Source organism: Ochlerotatus camptorhynchus, unplaced genomic scaffold, assembly GCF_037179485.1.
Source record: "Ochlerotatus camptorhynchus isolate MF236.1 unplaced genomic scaffold, CSIRO-AGI_Acam_v1.1 ptg000196l, whole genome shotgun sequence".
In the NCBI taxonomy this organism is placed as follows: Eukaryota; Metazoa; Arthropoda; class Insecta; order Diptera; family Culicidae; genus Ochlerotatus; species Ochlerotatus camptorhynchus.
The window spans coordinates 2,357,257-2,385,022 of NW_027040686.1; the positions used below are offsets into that span (position 1 = coordinate 2,357,257).

At 40.1% G+C, this 27,766-nt stretch overlaps 1 protein-coding gene across 5 annotated transcripts in view; it reads left to right on the top strand.

Annotated features, from left to right (window-relative positions):
* Positions 1-27,766, top strand: part of Rbp6 (RNA-binding protein 6) — a 1,960,266-nt gene that overhangs the window by 424,306 nt on the left and 1,508,194 nt on the right. The gene's annotated exons all lie outside the window — the stretch shown is intronic.

Consider the following 27,766-nt stretch of genomic DNA (forward strand, 5'->3'; position numbering starts at 1 on the left):
ACCTTGCCCGCTGCGCGCCTTTTCTTCTAGTTCCTGTTGGGTCACTTTCGAGAACCATTTTCACTGGGTTGTCGCCTGGCATTCTTACGACGTGCCCAGCCCACCGTAGTCACCCAATGTTTGAAATCTGGACGATAGATGGTTCTCTCAGCAGCTGGTGCAATTCGTGGTTCATTCATCTACACTCCACCGTAGATGGTACGCAACACCTTCTGTTTGAAAACAGCATAGTCCAGGTCTCGTGACCGTAGAGGACCACCGGTCTTTTCAGCGTCTGGTAGACAGTCAACTTCGTGCGGCTGTGAATTTTATTAAGGACCGGTCACGTACGATGTTTTGTTTTCTTTGAGCTTTCGCGAAGCACCAAATTAAGCCAGCGCGCATCGAGGACTACGCGGTAGCAACAACTGACCCTGAAATGTGTGATTTGTCACTGCTGCTGCTGTTATGATGTCTAGAGTGTATTTTCTTCTACCGTATGGGGTTCTTTTACTAGTTAACTCGGATTGATGTTGATTAGAGAATCTTCTTTGAAGATCTGTGATCACTCTTCAAATTTTCTGAACATTCCAACAAATAGGGACGACTTCTCTGAAGATCTGAGAACTTTACTGAAGTTTTTGGTAATTCCCTGAGTTTCTAGTTATGTCAATTGAACCGCTCTGAGGTTTTCTGATCTTCTTTGATGTTCTTCAAGCTACGCTGAAGTTCGTCCAGTTCACATACAGTACCTGTAGATTTTACCTGAATATCGTACTTCTGTTGTTTCCAAAATATGAATTAATTTTTCTGAATTTCTCAGGAGTTTTCTGGACTTAAGTTTCGCGAAATTTTTCTAGAATTCACGAAATTGTCCTAAATTTAAAGAAACTCTACTTTACAGATCTTGAAACTTCCCCAAAAGTCTGGACTTCGGTGAAGTTATTGGGACTACCCTTACGATCTATGAGCTTGTCTGAAGTTCTTGGAATTTACATAAAGTTCTAAGGACATCTCTGAACTACTCTTGACTTCCCTGAAGATCTCAGAACTTCTCTGATGTTCTTGAAGCCACGCTTAAGTTCGTGCAGTTCACATACAGTGCTATACCTTTAGATTTTACCGGAATATTGGACTTCTGTTGTTTCCAAAATACGAATTAATTTTTCTGATTTTCTCAGGAGTTTTCTGGACTTAAGTTTCGCATAATTTTCCATGAATTATTGAAACTGTTCAGAATTTAAAGAAACTCCACAGATCTTTAAACTTCCCCAAATGTCTGGACTTTCCTGAAGTTATTGGGACTGCCCTTACGATCTATGAGCTTGTCTAAAAGTCTCTAGAACTAGCTTGTCTGAAGTTCTTGGAATTTCTAAAAAGTTCTTAGGACATCTCTGAAGTATTCTTGACTTCCCTAAAGATCTCAGATGTTATTGAAGCCACGCTAAAGTTCGTCCATCTTGCATACAGTTCTTTACCTGTAGGTTTTACCTGAATATTGGACTTCAGTTGTTTCCAAAATTCGAATGAATTTTTCAGAATTTCTCAGGAGTTTTCTGGACTTAAGTTTAGCGAAATTTTCCAAGAATTCATGAAACTGTCCTAAATTTAAAGAAACTCTACTTTACAGATATTTAAACTTCTCCAAAAGTCTGGACTTTCCTGAAGTTGTTGGTACTGCCTTTACGATCTATGAGCTTGTCTGAAGATCTCTAGAACTAGGTTGTCCTGGAATGTCTATGAAGTATTCTTGAGTATTCTTCTTCATAAAAAATTCCAGCAGTTTTCATGAAGCTGATGGAGCCACCTGAAAGTTCTCAAAGCTTCCCTGAAGTGCGTAAAATGTTATTGAAGTTCTTAGATTTTATCTTATTATCCAACAGTCTGTCCATAACAATTTTTCCGAAATCCCAAGTATTTCCTTTCATTCTTCGGATCATCTTTAAAGTTTTTTAAAAATATGTGGACCACTCTGAACTTTTGATCGATCCTGAAGTTCTCATTATTTTTTTTTCTGAGAATGACTGAAGCTGTCCTGAAAATCTCTTAACATTCCGGCTTTTTTCGCAGTTTCTTGAGGTTTTTGGAGCTAATGTGATCCGCTCCCGAGCTGTTCTATAGACCCAATTATCTAAAGTGAGCTGATGACCCGCGGTTCATTTTTTAGGAACCGCAGCTCATCAGCTCACTGATATCACAAGTCTAATGTACATGTGCTACACGATCTTAATTTTCTACTGGTATTATCCAATTTATTTATGTACCCGGCTCTTATTGCTGATGTTATTCTTCCAGCATATGTGATCTCACCTCTCCTCCCATCATTCTCTGGGGGAGCGGAATATCCGCACAAAAGCAAATAACCGAAAAGCGAAATGCAGCTCTCCAGCTTATCAGCTCAGCTTCGGATCCGAATAATCGACTCGAATTATTCACTGGGAGCTGTTTAGGATGACAACTCTCCTACCCGTTCAGCTCTTCGAATCTTTTTTCCTTTCTCTATTCTTCACGATTCAGCTCCGGATCCGTATCTGAGCTGATGATCTGGAGCTGATGCCGAGAATAGTGAGAGGAATTCTGGTGGAGAATTAACTTCAGAAATAAAATTTGAAGTTGGACTGGATTGCATAGCTTGAGAAAAGGCGTAACATCGTGTGCCACGTTGTAAATCACATCATCGCGTGTGACATAGGTGTAGCTCTCTCGCATACATTTTTTGTTTTACTGCTATGTTGTTGGTACATTTTGCGCGCATTTTGGTTTACACGATGGTTGATCAGTTGTTGCATTAGTAGCGTTTTCCATTGAAAAGTGAAGCCATGTTGTAAGGTACGGATTTATTGGTTTCGATTTCTTTTACGATTTGCTGCAGTTTTAAGCACTAAAACCACTAATTAATTTTCTGATTTTGAATATGTGTCATAATTTCTATAATTTCAATGTGAGCTGAAGAGCTGTTCAAAAGAATCGACTCCCTTAAGTGAGCTGGATGGGTTTTATCCACTCAGCCAGATGAGTTGTTTTTTCCGACCTCTACTGTGAACTTTCTAAAAAGGTTAATTGAGTTCTTTTATCTTCTTTGAAATTATCAAAAAATCTTTAATTACACTAGTTTACAGCATATTGAAACATTGATGCATTTTCGAAACATTCGAAAGCAGTTTTTTCAACGCATCATTTCAGATTGCAAAAAGCTCGCGTCATTAGCAAAGGGATCTGGAGTTTATGAAACTCATATATGTTTACTTTAAGAATACTAACCTTAGATTGTAAGTTTGATTAACCTTGTGTTTAGTTTGTGTATTGTGCGTGTAGTTTTTTTTTTAATGTTTGTCTTCAAGATGAATAGAAATAAGTTCATGTTTTAGGATTAATTAAATATTTGTATAATAAATCATATTTCAAACCTCCTTCTCCCTTTCCCCATCCAAAAAATTGTAAATCTCCACTAACCTCGAGGCGACCGCGAGTAATCGGTTCAATTCCTTCAACTCTAGATTTAAGACATGAATCATGTATAATGCAAATGATAACTCGGCTCTGTAAAGTTTATTCGATTGAGCCTGTACAAATAAATTAATAAAAAAAAAAAAAAAATTAGCAAAGGGAAAAGAATGACGCGAGTTTTTTGCAATCTGAAGTGATGCATCGAAAAAAAGGATGCTTTTTAATTTTTCGAAAATTCAAAGTAAATTGAACCCGCCGAAAAATCACTGTACTGATCTGAACAGAAGGAATTCAATTCCATTAAATTTATGAGTATTTCCCCTGTAAAGGTATTGATCCGGTTGCGTTGGCGAGGGTAGAAAAACGATAAAGATTTTAATTCCAATATTACGATTTTGCTACTCTTAAACATTCCAAACGTATTTCCTCTGGCAAACTCCACTCACGTCAATTGATTAACTTCAAACATTCCATCCGTGCTCTCTTTGTGTCTCGTTCTTCGTCGTTGGAATGACAGCGCATTAATCACCCTGAACAGTGTGCAGCTAATCTCGGGAGTAATATTCCCCAACCGGAAACGTCTCAATCATGTTTGAACAACCGATTAGCTTCCTGGCATGCCAATCATCTCGTTCGTTCCTACAATCATGCATTCATGCACTTTTCCTCGCCCTCCAGAGAATGAAGTGAACCACAGGAATTTCCACCCGGAAATTTTCCCTCGACTCCATCTGCAACCGACCATTCCATGTTGTCACCATCACCATCATCATCACCATCATCATCATCATCGATCGGAAGCGGGACGGGAAGTGATGCTGAACTCAGCAAAATCCAACAGCTGCTCAACGCTGCGTGTGGCATCCTGTTTTCTCTACTCCTACTCCTTATCCAACCACCAAGGACCAGGCTGCCGATTGTCCTTCAGCTCGGTAGTTCCGTTTATCACTCTGCTGCTGGTTGGTTCATCATCAGCAGTTGATCCATGAACGAAGAAGCAATTTGAGAATCCTTAATCAGTTTAGGAAGAATGCTTGTGCACTTTACAACTACAAAGCCACTGAAAGGGAGTCTTCCAATGCACGCTGTCTACAAACGGGAAGTGAGCTAATGATGACGCTGCGCTGATGGCTATGATGAAGGGGGATCGATCGTTCGGAATCGAAATCCATACATTACCCACCAGCACTCGCTCTCAATCCCCCAGGATGGTCTTCTTTTTTTCCTTTTCCACATTTCCCGGATGCTCATGGCGGTCTGTGGTGGATTATCGTTGCTCCTTTTTCTGGAGTCAGGGTTGCTTCCATTTCTAAGTACATGCCAAAGTCAATCCACTAAGAGGGTGGTGTGAAAGGGTTCAACCCTTCCCTCGAACCACTGCCAAAGGGGGGGGGGGGACAAACAGAAAACCGCCTGTTCGATTGCCATTTATGAGCAGAATTTATATGCTAATTTTTGCTAATATTGAAATGTATTATTATGGATGCTGTGTGTCGTCGGCTTACACGCTGTTGCGCTCCGGATTTGGTCGGCATTTTTTCCACAATCTACTTCGTATTCTCCGGGCCTTGGGAGTGGGTTCACTGTGGGTATCATATATTAACTTTTGGGTCGATGGTTGAGAGCAGTGGCACTCACTGGATTTGCATATGTGAAATCGAGTTCGTGGAAGGGAAAAGAGAAAAAGTCGTAACTATATGTATATTTGCCACGTGGCAGAATTTGTTGCGCCCGTTTGTGTATGGTGGGGGTTGCTGGCCTGTAAGCACAAGTTGTTGCATAGTAATCACGATATTTGGGCTTTCAACAGCATCTCCGGGTGGCACATCCACTGCGGGTGATGCGATGAAAGTTGGAAAATAATATTTCTGATTTTCAATTCTGGATGCAGATCTGCATCCGTTTACTGGTTGTCTGTAATTTTGGTGGCATTGGATGGTATGATTTTCAGGCGGAAAACATACACAGGAAAGTTGGTTTTGGTCTTCTTTGTTATAACAATAGTATACATCACTAAAACTAAACTAAAACTAAACTAAAACTAAACTAAAACTAAACTAAAACTAAACTAAAACTAAACTTAAACTAAACTAAAACTAAACTAAAACTAAACTAAAACTAAACTAAAACTAAACTAAAACTAAACTAAAACTAAACTAAAACTAAACTAAAACTAAACTAAAACTAAACTAAAACTAAACTAAAACTAAACTAAAACTAAACTAAAACTAAACTAAAACTAAACTAAAACTAAACTAAAACTAAACTAAAACTAAACTAAAACTAAACTAAAACTAAACTAAAACTAAACTAAAACTAAACTAAAACTAAACTAAAACTAAACTAAAACTAAACTAAAACTAAACTGAAAACTAAACTGAAAACTAAACTAAAACTAAACTAAAACTAAACTAAAACTAAACTAAAACTAAACTAAAACTAAACTAAAACTAAACTAAAACTAAACTAAAACTAAACTAAAACTAAACTAAAACTAAACTAAAACTAAACTAAAACTAAACTAAAACTAAACTAAAACTAAACTAAAACTAAACTAAAACTAAACTAAAACTAAACTAAAACTAAACTAAAACTAAACTAAAACTAAACTAAAACTAAACTAAAACTAAACTAAAACTAAACTAAAACTAAACTAAAACTAAACTAAAACTAAACTAAAACTAAACTAAAACTAAACTAAAACTAAACTAAAACTAAACTAAAACTAAACTAAAACTAAACTAAAACTAAACTAAAACTAAACTAAAACTAAACTAAAACTAAACTAAAACTAAACTAAAACTAAACTAAAACTAAACTAAAACTAAACTAAAACTAAACTAAAACTAAACTAAAACTAAACTAAAACTAAACTAAAACTAAACTAAAACTAAACTAAAACTAAACTAAAACTAAACTAAAACTAAACTAAAACTAAACTAAAACTAAACTAAAACTAAACTAAAACTAAACTAAAACTAAACTAAAACTAAACTAAAACTAAACTAAAACTAAACTAAAACTAAACTAAAACTAAACTAAAACTAAACTAAAACTAAACTAAAACTAAACTAAAACTAAACTAAAACTAAACTAAAACTAAACTAAAACTAAACTAAAACTAAACTAAAACTAAACTAAAACTAAACTAAAACTAAACTAAAACTAAACTAAAACTAAACTAAAACTAAACTAAAACTAAACTAAAACTAAACTAAAACTAAACTAAAACTAAACTAAAACTAAACTAAAACTAAACTAAAACTAAACTAAAACTAAACTAAAACTAAACTAAAACTAAACTAAAACTAAACTAAAACTAAACTAAAACTAAACTAAAACTAAACTAAAACTAAACTAAAACTAAACTAAAACTAAACTAAAACTAAACTAAAACTAAACTAAAACTAAACTAAAACTAAACTAAAACTAAACTAAAACTAAACTAAAACTAAACTAAAACTAAACTAAAACTAAACTAAAACTAAACTAAAACTAAACTAAAACTAAACTAAAACTAAACTAAAACTAAACTAAAACTAAACTAAAACTAAACTAAAACTAAACTAAAACTAAACTAAAACTAAACTAAAACTAAACTAAAACTAAACTAAAACTAAACTAAAACTAAACTAAAACTAAACTAAAACTAAACTAAAACTAAACTAAAACTAAACTAAAACTAAACTAAAACTAAACTAAAACTAAAAAAAGTCATTATTGCCAGAGCATGATACACATTTTCAGAAGTTTAACGCCATTTGCAATGTTCTTTTGATCATTGATCATACAATAAGCTTCTAAAGTGCCTTGAAAATTGAGGCTTCTAGTATATCATTGATGGTAGCCAAAGTACACCAATTGGAAGAAAATTAACACCGTTGATGCAATCCAATAACCAGACAAATTACCTTCCAACATCAGTATTAGCTTCTTGAGACTCATAGCGGGAAAAAGCATCTACTGCGAGAATCACTTTTCCTTCGAAGATGACACCAGAATCTTCATCTTTTCGATTCGTTTGTTCGTTAGCCTCCTTCCTTCTTATCCACAGCATCCCCATCACTGAGTCTACCGCAGCAGCAGGACGAAGAAAGATGTGTATCACAAGGCATCCCCAATGATATCCAATCCCCGGTCCTGATTGAGATCTTGGCTGCTGGTGGTGGTGGTGGTAGCAAGTGATACGGCACATTATGCGATCCACTCTAACCCGCAAGGTCCGGACCGGGACCTTGCGAACGACAAACCGACCGACCTACCGGCTCCCAGTCAGCCAGCCGGGCTCGTTATATGTTCTGTTGAGATTTTTATTTTCTATGATATTACTTGATACGTCTTCTAACTATATTATACAGGTATTAAAAGCATTAAGCTTGTTCCCGCCGGTCGGTCGGTCGGTCGGTGGTGTGCTCCCCGGTAGATTTCCCATTGAACCCTGTAGATATCAAGCAGCATCCAATGAAGTCCCTGGGATCGAGTGGCAAAACTATTTCTTCATTCCAGACAACAACGGCTTGCATTTATCAAGCTTCTTTTCATTTCTAACCCCAACCGTCGGCCGTCTTTGCTCTCTAACTCCCGGCCTATTCCGGATGAACGATTCCTCCAGGTGTGCGCCGCTAGTAGGAATGAAAAATATTTCCCCATTTCTCAACCCTTGCCTTTCCCCGTCCCTGTAGTTTGGGTTAGCAAAAGCAATTCAACTGCTCATTTCGAAGGATAATCCTCTGCCGTTGGAGGCAAGGCAAATGTGCATGTATTTGTGTGTGTGTGTGCAGGTGCGGGTGTAGAACGTATCAGGAGAAGATTGCTGCTTCGCAAGAAGATGATGCTATCATCATCACCAGCGTCATCACCACTATCAGCCGTCATCGACGTCAATTCGCATTTTCTACCGATTTTCTTCATTTCACCTGATTGAGGTGGAAATTTCAATTTGATATCGTTCACATCCTACATATATTGCTTCGTTCGTTCTCATTTCCACCGGCATCACCCAGTTGGGACACGCGATGAAATTGTAGGGATTTCCGCCAGCTTGGGCCATTGATGTGGAATTGGATTTGGGTTGGAGCGATTGCACTTCAGGAATCACGGCATCACGCAGCAGTGGGATTCCTTCGAAACGATAGTGTGATGATTGCTATTGGAGCAGTTGCGTTGTTTTCGATTCGCTGTTCTTGAGATAGGTAATGAATGGTTTAAGAAGGGTGGGGGAATTAATGATGTGGAATGAAATGAAAAATACAGCTGGGTACTGAGATGTTAAGAGGGTCATCTTTGCATCTTGTTTTTAGCCACTTCAAGGAACTTTTTAAGCCCAAATACTTCACCGATGACATCAAACATCTAAACATTAAACCACTGTACACTGTTCAAGACCAAATATACAGGGGTTGTGAGAAATATAGGGTACTAGCAAAATTTTGTCCAACTTTGGACTGATGTAACTTCGTTGAATATTGTTCGATTTTTAATCTTCAAGAACAATTCGACTGGAAAACTAATCAAGTTGGCAAGTTGGTAAGGCAATGGAAGTGACCATGGCTACCGGATACCGGAGATATTCCGGGTTTCCTGAGGGCATGTCTAAATTGCTAAATTTGTGATGAGTTTTTCTCAGAGTTTTCGTTACTAATCTGTGTTTTTTGTTCTTACGCCAAAAATAGAACCATTTCCAAAGCAAATGACGTACCAAGAGTTAAAATCGGCTCAGAATCAACCGAGAAATGGCCATTTCCCTGGAATTGGTCCTGAGGGAGGGTTCTGAGTGCGCCCAGTTCTTTCATTCACTCAAAACATGCCATGTGACACATCTTTCTTCATGGTTTTTTACCAATAGGCTTTCTATAGACTTTAAATGGAGCATTGACCACATTGGCCACTTCCGGAACCACCGGAGTACCCCCGGGGGAACCTATAGTAGGGAACAAATTCATTTTTACAAAAATCATGCCGTGTGACACCTCTTTCTTCATGGTTTTTCATCAGTAGGATTTCTAAAGACTTGAATTGGATTATTGACCACATTGGCCACTTCCGGAACCTCCAAAGTACCCCCGGGGAACCTGAAGTTAGGTACAATTTCATTTTTACACCAAAATATGCCATGCGACACCTCTTTCTTCATGGTTTTTCATCAGTAGGCTTTCTATAGACTTTGAATGGATCCTCATTGGCCACATCCGGAAACACTGGAGTACCCCCGTAGGCACCTGCAGTAGGGGAAAATTGCATTTTTACACCAAAACATGCACAGCAAAAAAAAAATAGTGTAAATTTCCGTTACTATGATGCACATAAATGATTATAGATCGTGTAAATTTATGATACATGTCATGCAATATTCCATACATTGTATGCAACGGTCCACTTTTATTTGCAACATTTCTTGCAAGCAACTAGTTTACGTGAAAAGAAAGATTACATGTATGAATGTTTGCATGCATGGATGTTTACATCGCCAGTAAAATTCAGAATTTTTTGGTGTGTGCCATGTGACACCTCTTTTTTCATGATTTTTTTACCAATAGGCTTTCTATAGACTTTAAATCGATCATTGACTACATTGGCCACTTTGGGAACCACCGAAACCTGTAGCAGGGAACAAATTCATTTTTTTCAATAATCCTGCCGTGTGACACCTCTTTCTTCATGGTTTTTCATCAGTAGGATTCCTAAAGACTTTAAATGGATTATTGACCACATTGGCCACTTCCGAAACCACCGAAGTACCCCCGGGGAACCTGCAGTAGGGTACAATTTCATTTTTACACCAAAACATGCCATGCGACACCCCTTTCTTCATGGTTTTGCATCAGTAGGCTTTCTATAGCATTGAATGGATCACAACAACTGGAAAACAGGTTATCAGCTGATTTTCGAAATACTAATACAGATGCAAGTCAACATCAAGGCTATGCTATGATTATCTTGGTCGCAATGTTCATTGTGAACATTTTTCATAACGAATCGCAAAGAATGAATATGCATCTTTGCCTTTTTTTTCTTTTTCAATCTGATCTTACTACATACTCGCAGCGTGTGACTATAGTCACATGAACACAGACAAAAACAAAATTTTAATATTATGTAAGGATGAACTAAAATGCACCCCTGGAGTAAAATGCGTTGTTTTTCGTTGCTTTCCCATTTGAGTGAGGAGCTTGTTCCCACCATCGACTTCTGTAAAAAAGTTGGAAAAACTTTTGATTGACGATTGATATTCCCAGACGAGTTCAAGGCTAATCCTTGCTTCCGAAAAAATCTTTCTCAATGTTATTATTGAATTTTCATCGGTGTATACGAAACTTTTCATATCTTTTCATATCGTCACATCTTACATGTTGACAAAAAGTAATGAAAAAAGAGCTGTCGTACGGCATGTAATGGTGTAAAAATATAATTGACCTCTGCTATAGGTTCTCCGGGGGCATCTCGATGGTTTCGAAACTGGCCAATATGGTCAATAATCCACTTCTACAGAAACCTTTTTGATGAAAAATCATGAAGAAAGAGCTGTTGCACGGCACATTTTGGTTCAAGCATGTAATTGTCTCCTGCTAAAGGGATCTCTCCCCCAGAGACATCCCCCTTTGTGCGGAGAGCAGCCAATCTAGTCAATGATCCAATTCAAGTCTTTAAAAAGTCTTTTGATGAAAAACCGTGAAGAAAGAGCTGCCATACGGAATGCTTTGGTGTAAAAATGCAATTGTCCCCTGCTACAGGTTTCCGTGGGGCCTCTTGGTGGTTCAGTGAGCGGGAAATGTGATCAATGATCCAATTAAAGTTTATAGAAAGCCTACTGATGAAAAACTATGAGTAAGAGCTATGGTATGCCACAGTTTGGCGTAAACATGCAATTGTCACCTACTGCAGGTTTCCCGGAGGGCATTCCGGTGGTTCCGAGGCGGCCAATGTAATTAATGATCCAATTCAACTTTATAGAAAGCCTACTGATGCAAAACCATGGAAAACGAGCTGTCACGTGGCATGTTTTGGTGTAAAAATGAAATTGTCCCCTACTTAAGGTTTCCTGGGGGCATTCCGGTTGTTCCGATAGTGGTCAATGTAGTCAATGATCCAATTAAAGTCCATAAAAAGCCTACTGATGAAAAACCACGAAGAAAGAGGTGTTGTACGGCATGTTTTGGTGTAATAATGCAATTGTCCTCTACTACAGGTTCCCCCGGGGGTACTTCGGTGGTTCCGGAAGTGGCCAATGTGGTCAATGATCCATTCAAAGTCTATAGAAAGCCTACTGATGAAAAACCATGAAGAAAGAGGTGTCGCATGGCATATTTTGGTGTAAAAATGAAATTGTACCTTACTTCAGGTTCCCCGGGGGTATTTTGGAGGTTCCGGAAGTGGCCAATGTGGTCAATAATCCAATTCAAGTCTTTAGAAATCCTACTGATGAAAAACCATGAAGAAAGAGGTGTCACACGGCATGATTTTTGTAAAAATGAATTTGTTCCCTACTATAGGTTCCCCCGGGGGTGCTCCGGTGGTTCCGGAAGTGGCCAATGTAGTCAATGCTCCATTTAAAGTCTATAGAAAGCCTATTGGTAAAAAACCATGAAGAAAGAGGTGTCACATGGCATGTTTTGAGTGAATGAAAGAACTGGGCGCACTCAGAACCCTCCCTCAGGACCAATTCCAGGGAAATGGCCATATCTCGGTTGATTCTCAGCCGATTTTAACTCTTGGTACGTCATTTGCTTTGGAAATGGTTTTATTTTTGGCCTATGAACAAAAAACACAGATTAGTAACGGACACTCTGAGAAAAACTCATCACAAATTTAGCAATTTAGACATGCCCTCAGGAAACCCGGAATATCTCCGGTATTCGGTAACCATGGTCACTTCCATTACCCCACCATAAAACTTGATTAGTTTTCTAGTCGAATGGTTCTTGAAGATTGAAAATCGAACAATATTTAACGAAGCTACAATAGTCCAAATTTGGACAAAATTTTGCTGTGTTAGTTTTAATCCCATCACAAAACTAATAATAGTTGACGCACTTAGAACATTTCCATTCCGACTGACGAATCGATCAGATTTTACCCTCTACGATTTTCAATGATTCAAATTTCAATTTTCTAAATGGCATATTCGATATTTTTCTATAAATCATGGCACGAAAAGTATTCGTCTAGTCGAAATGTCGTTTGAGACAAATCTGAAATCTTACCATCTCTTATTTTAGAAGCTTTTTGATTGGTGTTTGAGTACTTTGGCGCTGAGGAAGTCCTCAAGTAAATACGTATACGAATACGTATTTACAAAAGAATTCAAAGCAAATTACTCATCATGCTTGAAAATGCTCTTCTTATGAAATGTTGTCAAAGCCTCAAGCTGTTTCTTACGTCCGAAGGACATGGAAGATTCGTAAAGCGGCTAAGCGTTATAAGATGCCATTTGCTACGGTTCAACGTCACTTGAAGAACGTCAAGCCTGGATCCTCAACGTTATTGTGGCCAGATGAAGAAGCTCACTTCGAACGGTGGACACGTTACATGTCCAAAGCTGGGTTCCGCATAAGTGAAACCAATTTGACACACGCTGTCAAAGACTAGGCCGATAAAATAAGACCAATTCGCAATTTACCAACTTGATTTCCAAGTGAGTTACTGAAATTTGAAACTGTATATTAGTTTTCAGGAACTTTAATCAAAGTAAATTTATCATTATTATTTCTGGTCAAAATTGGGTATGCCGTTTCTTGCAAAGATATCTTTCGATTGAAAATAAATTGACTACGAACCTTACAAGATCAGGAGCTAAGATAGCTGAGGACTTAAGTCGTATGTGGTTTTTGGAAGTTGAGGACATTTTGAAGGAAAAGGGTGTTGACCTTTCAATTTTCGATAACCCAAAACGAGTCATGAATTTTGTTGATTCAGGTTCCAGCTAGTTCCAGAAAGCAGACAAATTGTGGTAAGCATTCCAAAAGGTTGGTCAGTAGGTATGTCAGATGAAGAATGCCAAACAGCTAAAACCTTTTACGAGTATGTTGTTGTAATGATCTTTTCAAATGGCTGGTTGAGACTGAAACTGAGTTACCTTTAGTCGTTTTTGTGGATGATCACAAGAGCCATATCAGTATTGAGCTCAATATCAGCAGATCAGATAATACTGATTTCCCTTTATCCTAATTTCACAAGAATTCTTCAACCAGTAGACCAACTATTCTTTCCTCCATTCAAGAACTTGAAGAGCTGGTTTGGAAAAAATAATTACTAAACCAACTGAATGGATTTCAATTTAATGTTCAGGTACGGAAAAGCGTTTTTTGCATTGCAATAAAACAGTAAAATTCCTTAATTATAATTTTTTGAAGACATACATTCCTCTTAAGTGACCCATAGTTGTAGGGGGCATATCATCTCGAAATAAGTTTTTTCAAATTTTGAAACGTCCTACAAAAGATTTCTTCCGTAATCATTCGGTAGTGATTGGTAACATCCTCCTGAGTTTTTTTTTATTAAAGTTAAAGAATATTTTGTTTCATTTGCTACCATAAACTTTCACTCAAAGAACTGAAGATGAGAGTAGTGGAGAGGTGCCAGCCATGAGCATCAAAAAGAACGATCCTAATCGAACAACTTCCTGGATTAGAAATGGAAAACTTAGCCGCTGCCACAATACGCAAAAAAAAACTGTACTGGTTCGTATACACAAATCTCAAATGAAATTGCATTTGTTCAGTGTCAAAAAAAAGTATCCTTCTTTGCAGATTTTTCCTTCCCTCCAAAAATAATATGAAAATTAAGCTTTTCCCATCCATCTCTCAATTCACACCGTGAATGATGGTGGCCCAGGCAAAACCCATCATTGCATCACGCCTGCCGAGTGCTATCTCTATTTCGTGCCACTTTCCACATGGGCCCCACTCGGTTCTCCCATTCTAAGGGAGGATAGTGGCAGTGTGGAGCGGGATAAAAGCGGATGATCCATCAACTTATAGCAGTTCTCTAAAGCCAACTCCTCGCAAACCGACCGCCCGACGGACGGATGGACGAACGGGAGGGCGAGCAGCTGCCGTGTGTCATTGCCTAGTATTTTCATAACAATTTATAGCTCTGTGCTGGTAGCAAAATAAAACTTTTTCATATCAAATTAATTGCAATTGTAGTCGGGAAAGCGAGAGCCAGAAGTGCCTCAGTTGCCGCCGGTGGTGAGGGTGGACCTTTGCACCTGTATACAGAGCATTGTGAGAGCGATAAAAAAGTAAGTGGGAAGCGTGTGACGGAAGAGTGAAAAATTTAAATGAAGGAATGTGACCTCGGCCATTGTTTTCGCACCGCGGTTGAAAGCAGCGGCAAAATACCTCCCGGGCATCACTACGGCGCCACAGAAAAGCGGAAAGCCCAGGATTCCCGGGTTGGTTAGTTAGTTTTCTCACTTGACTCGCCGGTCGCTGCTAACCTGCTTACTTTCCACCAGTGCCTCCAGGGAAGAGCTAGAAACCAGAGGAAAACCTCAAACCCACTGCCGCTAGGAAAGCCACTCACTAACTCACTCATCCTAACTGTGGCGAACTGTGTCTTTGAGTTGCTGGACCACCGACCGCGGAGGAAAGGCAGTACAGGGGGAGGGGGGTACAGCAGTCATTATTTTCTTTGGAGCGGTGGCGGTGATAAAGTTTAATTGAAATTGTGACAGTAAAAAATTACTACCCCTTTTGCCTTAGCGGATGCGCGCACGTCGGGCAGGTTTGCATCGTTTGAAGATATTCACAGCGAGATGAGAGACAGAGAGAGAGAGAGTTTCAGGCAAATACAATGTTGTGAGTATAAAGCAAACGGAGAAAGTATGGTAAAGGATTCTGGTTGAAAAAAGGCAAGCAGTCCCTTATGAAGGCTTAGTGGTAAATTTTACCAAATAACTTCATAACACAGTCATCGTTAGCTTGATGAAGGAGGTGTTGGTAAATTACAATTTTATAACCTTTTTTTTTTTTTTTTCCTTTGGTTTGTTTTTTCCGTCGATCTTGTTTTCCGTGCTGAGCACCAATGCTACCGACGTGCCAGGAAGGCAGCTCCCACACCTGGACCCTACCTATCGACCCATCAACTCATGAACCGGGGACCAACGGCTTTACTTCCCATCCGAAGGAAGGCGTGATCAGAGATGTTATGCCTCAGAACATCCCGGCGGCGCCGACTGGGATTGAACCCAGGCCTGCTGGGGTGAGAGGATTTTATAACCTGTTTTCATTAAAAATTTACCATCATTTACAAGAAATTCTTGTCATGACCAGACATGTTCAATGCGATTTATATTAATCTCAACCAGTGATGGCATAATCATTAGCAAATTGATACCTTGGAACCCAGCAAGACCTGAACATCCTCCTTAACTATTTTTTATCTTATGGGAGCCAGCATATAATTTCCTTTTTTTTTAAATAAAACAGCAAAAAAGGTTATCTTCCACTTAATTCCACTTAATTAATTTTGATATCCATGACAGATACGTATTTCGACTACAATGTGCAGTCTTCATAAGTGTCATTTCCACTAAGTTTTTTTTTTGCTTTGAAACGGAGAACTCAGGCAACAGAGCAGTTCCAGGCAAAAAATTAATTTTTGAACGGGCTCTCTCCGATTTGAATGAAACTTTGCATAATTGTTTGTTATGGGCAATGAATAAATTTTCTGCTAAAATTTGACTACTTATCAAAAAATAGAAGCACGGAAAGTGTCTGTGAGGACCACCCTAAAACACACCATCTCAACCGACCAGCAGTACGGCAGACTGATGTTTTGGATGTTCTTTGTTTTGCCAATCGGTCGACGGTCAGCCAGATGAACAAGGGAGATCACTTTCCCTTTCGATGGCACTTACATTGACGTCATCGATGCAACCGATGGATCGGTAGTCGATAGCTGGTGAGCGCGAGAGAATTTCGGTAAAGATGTATTTGTTATATATGTATAAATTCACCATACATTGTTTGGTTCAGGTTTTGTTTTAGGAGGTCGAAGACGGTCCTGCGTGACCAAAATTAGTGTTAAGAAGAAATGTAAATAAATGTAAATTGGTAGAGTCCTGTTTAGTAAAGAGTTGTGTTAAATGTAAAAAGAGTGTTTTCTGTGCTGTGTCCATTACGGAAGAATCACCATACACCTCATCGAACATCCCAACCCATCCACCGAGCTATCAACCGGTCCAGGTATCCTACATAATTGTTCCTTCGAGTCGGATGCCTAAGGACCGTGCCAGACAAGGACTCAAAGCTCGATTGGCGCCACAGGACTTTGGAAACTCTTTTTTAACCCTCTCTGGACTTAACACTCTTCGACCGTTAATATTTGGACCGACGACAACCCTATTTTTCGAGAACTCCGTACTACTGTGCTGCATCTTTATTGGTTACTGGCAACTGTCGTTATTTCTGGCTAGCACTTCAGTCACAACCATTCAGCTGAAACAACCTTTGGTCCTGGTTGTGGCCGTCATCAATATAAAATACCATCAGCCCTGGTTGTGGCCATTTTGAACATCCAAGTCAACGTAGAAACCGAGGAAATTCACAAGAAGAGGAAGCGCCATCGTATTTCGTCCAGGTTAGTGAAATAGAGCTAGGTATATGTCTGCCTAAGCTTGGACAGCAGAAATACACGTTTTAATTGAATTTACATCCTCTTCAATTATTGTGGACGTATCCCTGATTTGGCTACCGAGATTTTGATCATTTTGCACACCTTTATCGATTTGATTACGTCGCTGGATTCGTTGCTGGGTTTTTACCGCTGCTGGTTTCTCTGGGTGAGTTAGCCGCAGTATATGCCCGGCCGAAGCTGAATACTTTTGATGCTACATTTGGATTTCCTCCTCTTCTCCTAAATCACCATTAATAATCGTTTGGAGTTTCGAAGACTGGTGACGTCACAACTTGATTTTGCCGATTCTACCATTGATAGCTAATCGATTTGGGCACCCATTCAACCGATTGGACAATAGCGAAGAAGGTGTTTGGTTTCTCCAGGTGAGCTGCCACTGTATATGTCCAGTCGAGGCTGGATTTTTTTTTGCTTACTACATGCTGGTTTCCTCTCCTCTCCGTTCGTCCCACGAGTTAACAAGAATCAACTATCGTCAATATTGCGTGGTATATCTCTGAAGCTGACTGATTGGTATTGCTGAACATTCTTAACTGTTTTGGCGAAGTCTTCTGTTGTGATGGTTAGTTAAGTTAGAATAGTGTGTGTCCGGCGAAGTAAAGGGACTCCGCGGAATACTACATCACTTCTTTATTTCATCCCACATCCGCTACCACCGTGTTGAGGAACAATGGCACCTTCCAAATTGAAGCACATTGACTCCGCTTTCAACGATATCCGTCGATTCGCCGAGAAAATCCAGGAATCTGCTTCCGCCACCCAAATCCTGCTTCGGCTGGAGAAAATCGATTACCTGTGGGAGGAGTATGGTGCAACTCTAGTTGAAATCCAATCCCACGACGATTTCGAAGAGCAAGATGAAGAGGGCGATGATCCACTCGAAAGCGGTAGTATACTTGATAAGCAGAGGCAAGAGTTTAGTGACCATTACTATGAGGGTAAGTCAATTTTAACAGATCAGGTTAAGGAAAGGCAGGAACCAGCTAGTTTGAATCAATCCATCCGCGGTGATCTTCCAGTGACAGTCACGCTTGATCGTTTCAGACTACCGCATATTAAGGTGCACACCTTCAACGGAGAGATAGAAGACTGGTTAAGTTTTCGGGATCTGTTCACTTGATCCATTGGAAGACGTAGAAAAGTTTCATTACTTAAAGGGTTGTCTACAAGGGGAACCGAAAACTTTGATCGATTCGCTCCAGATCACAGCTGGAAACTATCGGGTCGCATGGGGAATGTTGATCAAGCGGTACAACAACAGCAAGCTATTGAAAAAGCGGCAAATTCAATCTCTCCTCAAGTTACCTGGCCTCACCAAGGAATCTGCCATTGAACTGTACGCTTTAGTCGAAGGTTTCGAGAAGGTCATGCAAACTTTGGACTAGATCGTACAACCGGTCGACTACAAGGACCTCCTACTAGTGAATCTGTTGACGTCTCGCTTAGATCCATCCACTCGTCGCAGCTGGGAAGAGTTCTCTTCGATAAATCTCAGGATACACTGAAGGAACTCACAGAATTTCTCCAACGACGAGTTCGTATTCTGGAATCCTTGCTTTCCAAGGTTGGAGATGCCACCAAATCATCCCATCAACCTCCAGCTAGGCATAAGGGCTCTGCAGTGAATTCTAGTTTCAATTCCGTCCAAGCTTCCGGAGTGCGATGCCTAGCCTGTACTGGGAACCATCCTCTGTTCCAGTGTGGCACTTTTCAACGAATGTTAGTCACGGATAGAGATTCGTTGCTACGGTCGCATTCGTTGTGCAGGAATTGCTTCAGACAGGGCCACCAAGCCAAGGAATGTCAGTCGAAGTATTCCTGCAGGAATTGTAAGGGACGACATCACATGTTGGTCTGCTTTAAACCTGAAAGGGACTCCAACCCAAGGGCACCAACCAAAGGCAGCAACGTGGCCAAGGAAACTTCAGAACCTATGTCTTCTTCCACTCAATCGGTATCCAATATCTCTCCTCCCAAAGTAGCTAACCTGGCAACTACTGACATCTTGGTAGCCGGCACAGTGCACCAATGCTCGTCGAAGGTTTTATTGGCGACAGCAGTTGTCATTGTTTAGGATAACGACAGCAATAGGATGCTAGCTCGCGCTCTTCTCGATTCAGGATCGGAGAGTAACTTTATCACCGAACATCTCAGCCAGCGTGTAAGGGTTTCTCGTAGCAAGGTGGATATTTCGGTTCTTGGCATTGGTCAGACAGCATCCAAGGTCAAACAAAGGATTGTGGTAACGATCCGTTCCCGGCTGTCGGAATTCTCGCGCGCTCACCAGCTATCGATTACCGATCCATCGGTTGCATCGATGACGTCAATGTAAGTGCCATCGAAAGGGAAAGTGATCTCCCTTGTTCATCTGGCTGACCGTCGACCGATTGGCAAAACAAAGGACATCCAAAACAACAGTCTGCCGTACTGCTGGTCGGTTGAGGTGGTGTGTTTTAGGGTGGTCCTCACAGACAGAAAGGGTATTTATGATCGAAATGACTGCTGAGACAAAGTTGAGGAGAATAATAAAGCATTTTTGCGAAAAGTTTGCACAGAAATGTGTTTTATCTATATTGTGTCAAAATTAAGTGTCAATTTGCACATTCAATCGTTAGATGCATCACTATAAAATCATGAAATGATTTCAAAAAAGGATTTTATTCGGAATTCATGATTATAATTAGACTTTCGTCATCACGGTTGAGCATAAAAATCTGCTGAAGTGAACAATTATCATCTGAGCTTTTGTCTGTTAACTAAATACATGCTGCTTTAATGAAATCGCTTAGAGACCAATTAATCCATATAATTAGCTATAATTTCTACTAGGGTCAATACTGGCTCACCTCAATGCATGAATGAAATGAATTAAATACTAAAGTTTGGATCCTATAAACCTCTGAAAAGAACGAGAACTTAATGAAATCGGAAGTGCTTCCAAAGCAGTTTTCTTAGAAAAACAAAATGCCATAGATCAAAACACTGTGAAGCATCGGGTGAGAATCAAAAGCTCCATCAAAAGCAGCGCATTCCAACGCATAGTAAATAGGTATACAAACAGCTTTACATTCCCGACCGCCAGAAAGAGAGAGAGAGATAGAGATAGAGCACCAAAGAGGGCAGATGATGGCACGAAGATAAATTTGCGGTCGTGTGCAGCTTGAATAATTAAGCAACCATAAATATTTTACCAACCACTTTGAAATGCATTACGACGAAACAAAAACGGCAAGTCCGAGTTGGGAATCACAGCTCCTGGCATGGCATTTGAGTTGTGGTGGAATGTCGTGGAATGTCATCACCCTCAAAAATAATACAAAAACTTCTCCCAATTGAAACGTATGCTTCAAGATTGCACCACTCGTCTAAATTTCACCGTTTTTGCGGAACGTGAAAAATGGTGCGTAGACAAATTGGAAGCTCTAAATGTCCCCTTTGGGTACATGATCCACTGATGTTTGTTCAGTCCGGTCCAGAATGCAATCATCCCGAAACCACTGCTACTCGTCTGGAATGTTAATCGTCCATGTGATGGATTGAAAAAATAAACACAGAGAGGGAAATTGTGCGTCACCATATATGCAGATGTGTTTGCCTTGCTCCTTTCCAGACTCGCTAGGATGCGCTTTCAATTAGTCTGGCTCGAAACTTCAAACAAGTTCAGTTTAAGGATAAACTTTTCAGCGTCCATCGTCGTCGTCGTCATCGTCGTCGTCTCCGTCATCGTTCGTCTGTGGCAGGAGTTAGAGAGAAGCATTAAAATCACTCAATATACTCTTTTAATGATGATACATCGCTTGAACTCTTGCTTCTGCTTATGGCGGTTAAGTAACAAACCGTCTGAAAAAAAGATGGACTCAGGATGATTCGGGTCAGGTTGGGGAGGAAGTTTACAACTCTTTTTTATTGTTTGCAATCAACTTCCGAACGATGGTGACGCCGCTAGTGGTGCTTCAAGGGGAAATTGAAATTATGTTTGATGCTCCAACGTGCCTTTGGAAAGGTTTTGGATGTTGTGAGAAATTTGATAAGATTGTAAATGGGCTTTCAGTATGATTTGATTTAATTTAAATCGGCTGATTTTTATTTCGGTTAATAAGTGTGAAAGGGGTCTCAAAAGTTCGTAAAATAGATACAGATTCTTCATAGTGGTTCAAGGTGGTTCTGCTAGAGCAAGTGAAATCTTAGGTGCTTCATTTTAAGTAGTTTCAGTAGCATTTTTTCGAAAATTTTACAAGGTTCAAAATGGCTGAATTTTAGCAAAAGTGTGAATCACTGCCCATTACAAAAAATTATGCAAAATTTCATGCAAATCAAAGAAGTACAAGATTTTTCGATTCGTCATTGGGCGTGGAACTTTTCAAAACTAAGATCATTTTAGGGAATTTTTAGATGATTTCTGAGGGGCGCTTTACTTTAGCTTTAAATTTGGTTTGAGCCCTAAGGCCAAAAACTGGAGCAGTAGAGCTATAACTAGCACACTTATCCTACATAGTTCTTAGATTAACAATGTATTTCTTATAATTTTTCTAAAGTTCATGCTTCAAATTATTGAATTAGTTGCCCTGTGGTGTTCAATTACTGTCGGCGTCGCCGGGATTATCTGAGACATAAAATACTCTTATCACGCTTTCCTTCGGAAGGGAAGTAAAACTTTGGTCCCCGGTCCATGAGTTGATGGGTCGAAAGGTAGGGTCCAGGTGTGGGAGCTGCCTCCCTGGTGTCGGTAGCATTGGTACTCAGTAAGGAAAACAAGATCAACGGGAAACCAATCAAGGAAAAAAAAAACTAGAACATATATATGTATTTCCATACATTTATGCAATTAAAATCATGAAAATTTCATTAAAATTTTATTTGAGCTCTAAGTTGTTAGATTTTCAATGCAATTTTTTAAATTTTCCTAAAGATCATGCACTTTTTTGAAGCTAATGGAACCGCCTTAAAATTCTAAGTTCTCATTCTTTTTTTCAAAAGTTTCCGGGACTTCCTTTATGTTCCCTAACTTTGTTTATGAAACTTCTCTCTATTTCTCAGCATTTCTATTAAATCATCAGAACTTTTTCAAAGTTTTCTGCAACATTTGTAAAGTTAATGGGAATGTCCTAAAGTTCGCGGAACTTCCCTGAAGTTCTTACTAGTCTCCTGATCATGTTCCTGGAATTGTCCTGGAATAAATGGAACTGACCTGAAGATCCTTTAACATCCCTGAAGTTAATTGAACTTCCGTAAATATCTTGGATCTTCTCTGAAAATCCCGAAATTTTTCAAGAGTTAATTAAACTTTCCTGAAGTGTGTTGGACTATCCATAAATTTAGAACTTCTACAAGATTCCCGATATTTTATTTAAACTAATGGAACTGCTAATGCTCTCGAAATTTACGATCGTTCCAGTAGAACATCGGAAAACCCCACACGCGACAATCGATTTTACTCTCGTTCTGTACGGTAAACATAACGTCAAACATAGTGCGCTGTGTTCACACAATGATGCGCTATTCAGCGCTCTATGTCCGACGTTATGGTAAACGTACAGAAAGAGAGTAAAATCGAATGTCGCGTGTGGGTTTTTCCGATGTCCAACTTGACCACCAATACTCATTAAATCTGCCGCGAAGTTTTCACAACTGCTCCGAAGTTCACTGAAAACTTCATTCAATTTTCCTGAAGTTGGTGAAACTGCCCTGAAGCTCGATCGTCTCCACAGAAGTGATTTTTTTCTGAAATCTTTGGAACTGTCCTGAAGCTATCGGTACTTACGCTCAAAGGTCATTCACCCTTTGTCTATATCTTGGGGTCGATTGGATCTCAGGCCACTTTGGAAGGCTGTTAGTTTTTTATTTGTCGATGGATTCATGTTTCATCGTTTAACGTAACATATCGACAGTGAGCATGCATAAGGGCGTATACGCGATGATCGATTCTCTTCATCGATTTTCTCTTGCATTGCTACAGCTAAACGAAACAATTTTCTAGAATTTGTGCAATGCAGAGTTGTAACAGGTTGTATTGGCTATCAAAAGCATCAGAAAACGCACCGAGTAACGTTAAATCTAGCGAGTTATTAACACATGAGAAAATCGACGAAGAGAATCGATCATCGCGTCTACGCCCTTATGCATGCTCACTGTCGATATGGTCTATAAAGAAGGTTTCCGTCTTCGATAAAGTTGTTCAGATGAACAAGACCTATCCTAAGGTGAAATGTTTAGTTCAATATTCACTCACTTGACTAGATAGAAGGTTTCCGTCTTCGATAAAGTTGTTCAGATGGACAAGACCTATCGAAAGGAACAGAGTTTAGCTTAGAATTCATTCATAAGGTGGTGCTAGTGTGATATTAATTTTGATTTGTTTGCACTAATTAACCATCTTGATTAAAGCTTGAGTAATTTATTTTCTGGACGCAAAGAAACGGATAAATCTCGGGAGATCGAAGTAGGTCGCGCTACGAAAATGACGTGTTTTTGTTTTGCTGAGTCGTTTTCGTTTTTGTTCTAGTGAAAATGTTTTAAATTTACAATTTCATTTTTAAAAAGTGTTAATTTTAATGTACAGAGGTAAAACGGCGCCGGTGGTGTAGTGGTAAGCGTGATTACCTCTCACCCCAGCAGGCCTGGGTTCAATCCCAGTCGGCGCCGCCGGGATGTTCTGAGGCATAACATCTCTGATCACGCCTTCCTTCGGATGGGAAGTAAAGCCGTTGGTCCCCGGTTCATGAGTTGATGGGTCGATAGGGGTAGGGTCCAGGTGTGGGAGCTGCCTTCCTGGCACGTCGGTAGCATTGGTGCTCAGCACGGAAAACAAGATCGACGGAAAAAACAAAACAAAGGAAAAAAAAAATGTACAGAGGTGATGTTGTAAAGTGCATTAAGTGAAAATTTTCAAATTCTTATCCGTTGCATGTGGTGCCAACTATTCTAACCTACGCGTAGTTATGCTCAGCTAAGTTTATTCATCTTTTCGTTCCTCTGTCCTCGATAGGGGAAAAGTTGGCTTCGGCAATACCTTAACCTATTATCATCAGAAGGGTAAACAAAGTCCTAGAGCACTCAAATTTGGCCAATAGTTGCTCTGAAACACAATGTATCCACATACCAAAATTGAGCTCTCAAGGAAGTTGTCAGGGGGGTACGATACTAGGTTAAGGTATTGCCGAAGCCAACTTTTCCCCTAGGAAATATGCATCTAATTAAAAACGAGCATTTCACAACTTTCTAAATACGCGTCAATCAAGTATTGCACTACTGCTTGATCGAAAGTTTCAGTACATTATCAATGGTGCATATTTGCATCGATAATGTATTGGAGCGGGGTTTATCATGTGTGAAAATAGCTTCGGAATGCTTGCGTTCTTGAAATGGGCTATTGTAGCTGCGGTAGAGCTGTCACTTTCTAACTCCCGGGTTCAAGCTTCTTGCATTCATAAGAAATGATTGCAGGCAGATTTTATCCGTAATACCACTGCCAGACAGTGGGAGTTAGGCCAAGGACGAATATTCATTCTATTCTGCGATTCCACATTCTGTTAATAACCTTTTACACATGAGAACCTCCTATCGATCAGAATGGCACAAAGCACAAAGGAGCAACAGGATCGAGCTGATAACGTTTCTTAATTCCAAAATCTGAAGACTGTTTTGAATAATATGTTTAGGTAATGGGCAGCAACAACGGTCAGATAAACTACTGACAGCTTCTATTTGTTAAATGCTTGATATAACGATTGCCAGCAACGCCGGCTGGGCGTATCCTATGGCTTACCCTCCGTACTAACAAAAATCCACCCTTCCCGTGACACTTATGAGGGGTCGTAGAGTTTTCTGCATCTCTCTTAAGTAAGTGTCGGACTAACATTCCTCCCCTTTCCCCACCAGATGCAAGGACGTGGCCAGGACAGCTTTGGTAATTAATCACAAATTTATAAAACATACGATCCGCACCGCCTGGTCCCGGGATTGGGCCGATAACCGGACGCTATTCATCCGGAAGATTAAGGGTGAAACCCACAAGTGGGTAGACACACCCAACTGGCGCGACCAGCGCATCCTATCTCACCTCCGTACCGAACACACCCTCTCCACCCACAACATGGGAAGTGGGGGACCCTTCTGGAAAAAAATGCGACACATGTGACATTACCAACACGGTTGAGCATATTATTATAAACTGCCCATGTTATCAAGGACCCAGGGAGTTATACGGGATCCAAGGAAGCATAAGAAATGCACTATCTAACGACCCTTCAGCAGAGGCGGCCCTAATATGCTTCCTTAAAGACTCCGAACTATACTCGAAGATATAGGGACCAACGCGGATAAGGCCTCGGGCATCTGGGGCCCCTCCATTTCGGGCAACCCTGGTAGTCCGAATTTGGGGGCAACCCCCTGGAGCTCGTTGGCAACCTCCAACGAAACAAGCCAGCAGAGGAATTCCAATTAACACCAGGAATTAACCAGGAACCTAGTAATCAAACCGGGGTCGAGTGATTAACCTCACAATCCCAATCCCATCCACAATGTCTAAGCCAACGCCTCAAACCAAATCGCAACCCAAGTGGCAAAACACCACCATTCAGCATAGTGGAAGCCCGGATAAGGCCTCGGGTAGTCGGGGTCCTCCCAGTTCGGACGTCAGATCCAACCGGAACTGGGGAACACCCCCTGGCACTCGTTGGCAAACTCCGCAGTCCGCGTTCGCCGATTCGCCGTTCCCCCATGCCGCCCAGAAAACCGAACACCGACTCTAAATTAGTACCGTCAATAGGGGTTACTCAGCAACACCTGCAGCCAGGTGATTCACCCCCACTTATACAAGAAACCCGCCCTCCTCTGATAATGTTTATCGACTCTTTCCGGTTCCTAAACACAACCACGTACCCCTGACCGAACATCGCCACGACTGAGGAAACCAATCGGATACCCCAACTACACCACGACCCGCAAATACATCTACACCTGAAGCCCGACCACGGATACGAACCACGCCCGGCGAGAACGACAGCCACAAGACAGTCTTTATATCTTAGTTTTGATCTAGTGCCAGCTTAACTTAAAATAAGTATTCTTCTCTTTTCTGGCAACTCCCTTCTGGACATTGCCCTTACTAGCTTCGAGAATCCCGTCTGGGCCTATTATTAGGACCCATACTAAAATCTGTAACGGCTTTACTTCCCTTGATGAGAGATGTTATGCCAAATTGAGGGCAGTTGGGTGGATTAAAGTCCTTTTCAAAGAAATCTATCTCATTGTCTCGATACCACTGTAGAACTTCTCCGCAGTAGTGGCAGCTTGCCAAATCAGACCAAAACTATACAGGTCCATTGTGAGCCTTAATGTACGGAAGAAGACATTTTTTTCAGCTTGTACATGTTGGAATCCATAGTCTTGTTTGTTACGAAAACCTTGGTTTTTTGTCTGCAACTGCAAATATCTTGCCAGATCTCAAGCTTTCTTGCAAATTTATCGGCAAAAACGAATTTGAACTTGCCGAATTTTTGTCCGGGATGCTGCCCGTAATCCATATTCCCGTACATTTCGTCGTCCATTACGATGCGTCCTTCGTACTTTGTAAGAACCTCATTGAACAACTTCCGGGCACGTCTTGTGGCCACTATATTCTGCTTCACTGTCCTGTTTGGTTGCTTACTGGCCCGAAAAGATCGAAATCCTTCTAGCTGACGAGTCCTTCTGACATCCCAAGTAACATTGCAAGTTTTATGGAGGTTTTAAAGCTTGCTACAAGTCTAAATCGTGGTCTACAGAACCCTTATAAAACCGAAATTGTTACTTGGGATGGCTGGCATTGCATTTCTTGGCGATATCATAATCCCACAGCCCTGGGTTTGCCCTAACCGTTCTGAACACCTTCAAATGCAGCTCTCGATCCTTATTTCCACTACGACGCTTGCTATGATCCTGCCAATCGATAGTATGCCGCTCACGGAAACGTTTGAGAATACTGCACACGGTTGATTTAGTCAATTTCAACGACTTCGCGATTTTTTAACCAGACCACGTCGGATTTTCCAAGTGGGTGTCCAAAATTAATTCTCGGTTCGCGGCTTCCACCAAGTATAACTTCTTTCAAACAAAATGAACCGTGACGAACTTTTCAGCACTGAAAAACAGAAAACATTTCAAAACAAATTGCTGTCAAAACATTCTAGATCCAACCGCAAGGAGCACTGCAGTAAAATAAACAGTGCGTCCAGATATTAAATGACTAAAGTTTAAAAATCTAACGTGAGGCAAACGTCAGATTTGGTTTTACCTATCATCGTCAGGACTTTTTCTACTCCCCTGACGATAATAGGTAATGTCATTGCTGAAGCCTGCATTCCCAGTATGACTTCTTTAAAAATAATTAGTAATTTTTAAATGATTGATTTAAAAATAATTCATTTGCTAAGGTAGTAATCAATGATAAAATTATCTAAGTGTACGACAAATTAACATCAACATCCATCCATCAACGATCCAACATGTTCAAAAAATACCAATTGCCTCAAACGAACCCAGCCAACAGGAAACCACCGCGCCAAACCGCATTTTGGAGTTTCCACCCGAAAGATTAGAAATTTTACGGTACCGCCATCATCTGCAATCATCTCCGGTCGCTGGGAAATGGGAACCTTCATTCGTTCTCTTTCTCGGTGCGGGGCTCGTTGTTGGGAGCCACATCTTAAGAGGGACCTGGATT